Source organism: Dreissena polymorpha, chromosome 9 (assembly GCF_020536995.1).
Source record: "Dreissena polymorpha isolate Duluth1 chromosome 9, UMN_Dpol_1.0, whole genome shotgun sequence".
Classification (NCBI taxonomy): domain Eukaryota; kingdom Metazoa; phylum Mollusca; class Bivalvia; order Myida; family Dreissenidae; genus Dreissena; species Dreissena polymorpha.
Window position 1 is genome coordinate 91360979 of NC_068363.1, and position 3144 is coordinate 91364122.

Genomic DNA, 3144 nt, shown 5'->3' on the forward strand with positions numbered 1-3144 from the left:
CAATTATCAATTATCAGTAAGGTCAGTATCAGGCAGTTGGGGTCAATCAAACAGCCATTTGCGAAGGTAACAGGTGAGTGGTATGAATAATGTTGTCAGCAATTTAGAAATCAGGGGGGGGGGAGTTGGTGTGAGTCATGTAGTCAGTCAGTAGGGTAAATACCTTGTGGGTGTGTGGGTGTTGTCAGTCTTGGAGTCAGTAGGGTAAGTATTTGGCGGTTGTGTCAATTATGGAGTCAGTCATTAGGGTAAATATCGGGTGGGTAATGTCGATCGTGAAGTCATTAGGTTTAGTATCTGCGGGTGTGTAAGTCATGGAGTCAGTAGGGTTAACACCGGGTCGGTGTGACAGTCAATGAGTCAGTAGGGTAAACACCGGGTGGGTGTGTCAGTCATGAAGTCAATAGGGTAAGTATATCGCGGGTGTGACAATCATGGAATCAGTAGGGTAAATACCGGGTGGGTGGGTCAATCATGGAGTCTGTTCGGTAATTATCTGGCGGGTGTGTCAATCATGAAGTCAATAGGGTAAGTATCTCGCGGGTGTGTAAATCATGGAGTCAGTAAGGTAAATACCGGGATGGGGTTGTCAGTCCTGAAGTTAATAGCGTCAGTATCTTGCGGGTGTGTCAATCATGGAGTCAATAAGGTAAATACCGGGTGGGTGTTGTCAGTTATGAAGGAAGTAGGGTAGGTAGCTCGCGGGAGTGTCAGTCATGGAGTCAGTAAGGTAAATAATTTATCTCGTGGGTGTGTCAGTCATGACGTCAATAGGGTAAGTATCTCGCGGTTGTGTCAGTCATGACGTCAATAGGGTAAATATCTCGCGGGTGTGTCAGTCATGACGTCTATAGGGTATGTATCTCGCGGGTGTTGTCAGTCAGGACGTCAATAGGGTAAGTATCTCGCGATTGTGTCAGTCATGACGTCAATAGGGTAAATATCTCGCGGGTGTGTCAGTCATGACGTCTATAGGGTAAGTATATCGCGGGTGTTGTCAGTCATGACTTCAATAGGGTTAGTATCTAGCGGTTGTGTCAGTCATGACGTCAATAGGGTAAATATCTCGCGGTTGTGTCAGTCATGACGTCTATAGGGTAAGTATCTCGCGGGTGTTGTCAGTCATGACGTCAATAGGGTAAGTATCTCGCGGTTGTGTCAGTCATGACGTCAATAGGGTAAATATCTCGCGGGTGTGTCAGTCATGACGTCTATAGGGTAAGTATCTCGCGGGTGTTGTCAGTCAGGACGTCAATAGGGTAAATATCTCGCGGATGTGTCAATTATGACATCAATAGGGTGCGTATCTCACGGGTGTGTCAGTCATGACGTCAATAGGGTAAGTATCTCACGGGTTTGTCAGTCATGACGTCAATAGGGTAAGTATCTGGTGGGTGTGTCAAGTCATGAAGTCAATAGGGTAAGTATCTCCCGGGTGAGTCAATCATGGAGTCAGTAAGGTAAATATCTGGCGTGTGATTCAATCATGGAGTCAATAGGGTAAGTATCTGGCGGGTGTTGTCAGTCATGAAGTATCTGGCGGGTATAGTCGCAATGAAGTATGGTAGCAATTAGGTGTATTGGATACATTTTGCAGCCATAAATATAGGTCTATGTTGATTCAAATGATGTATTCACGAGGTAGGGTCGTGCAGTCTGTAGGTTTAATGCATTCGCATTCGTAATATATCACTTACACAAAGTTCCAGCATGACGTTGCGCACCAGCTACCATGAATTATGTGTAACGTAATTACACATTGTTCGTGGAGAACACACAGTAACGAACAAAGTTCATTTCTGTTTTCATCCAGATTCATTTCTGTTAAATAATTTCTAACACAACGCTTCTAATGTTCATGAAGTACAATTTCACAGCGCGGCGGCCAATTGGCCGCCACGTCAAGAAAGCGTGACTGCTCTACTCGATTGTCAAACTAGGACTCTAGAATTCCTTCTTACAACAAAGCACAGCACTTTATTCCAAGGTACATGAACATAAAATTTTTATATTTCCTATCTCATTCTTGGTTGGTTAACTGTTCTCTTCCCCCGACATTCTAAACCCACCCCTTTGAATAACCCTTGTTGATTGGATTGATGCTCATGCATCTATCACACGTCAAAGCAGAACAGTGCAATACACAATTATCACTTTGGAAACAGGAGACCTCATTTCATTAGCATACTTGATCATACAAACAGATTCTCTCTATGGACAATCCATATTTTTAATATGAAACCTAACACTTCTATAATCAATTATGTAAACCCCAATACACATTCAATACACATTCAATCCGAATTTGTATCGTTATGTATCTTGGGAAACTGGAATTACCCTTATATAATTGTCATATCTGAATTATGTATTGGTTTGAAGTAATGTTGACAGATGTTCCCGATAATTGAACTACATTGGAGAAATGAAACCATACTTCCATAATCAATTTTTCAATCTTCATTACATACCTCATCCGAAGACATCTGCTATGTTAATTCCTAAATACACGCAACATACAGCTACTTTACAAGATGAACTCTCAAATAGTTTGATCACTTTAAACTTTTAACTTCTGTTTACGTATACGATAGAAATATTGATGTAAATAACCTTTCAACATTTTCTTACATATCAGTAATTATAACAGTTACTAATTAATTACTCAAACATATTATTAAAATATTTTCCTATTATTAAATCTATCTGTACTACAATTTCTATCATAAGAATAATCAATATGGATATACCGTTATGTCACATATGCACATTTTATACTGATTAAGTAATATTTTGGTTGTACAATCATCATTTAATGTCCTTATATAAGTTTTATAGCGGCTGTGTATCCAAAAAGTCCATCTTGCGCCCATAAGCGTATTAATGGTCTCCTTATTATTCGGTGATGTTGTGTAATTTGTCACTCAAAACTGTTCACCTTAATAACATTTGTTGAAATGGGTACAATCAATATTTGTCTTTTAATGTTCTCAATTCCACTTTGAATGTAACAAGAAATGGTATGTTATGCTATCTTTTTGACATGTTATATGAAAGTGTATTCTAGCCCATTTACATATGTCATACTTTTATGTAATCTCACATTTTATTATTAAGAATAACATATATATTAATTTTCAGTAT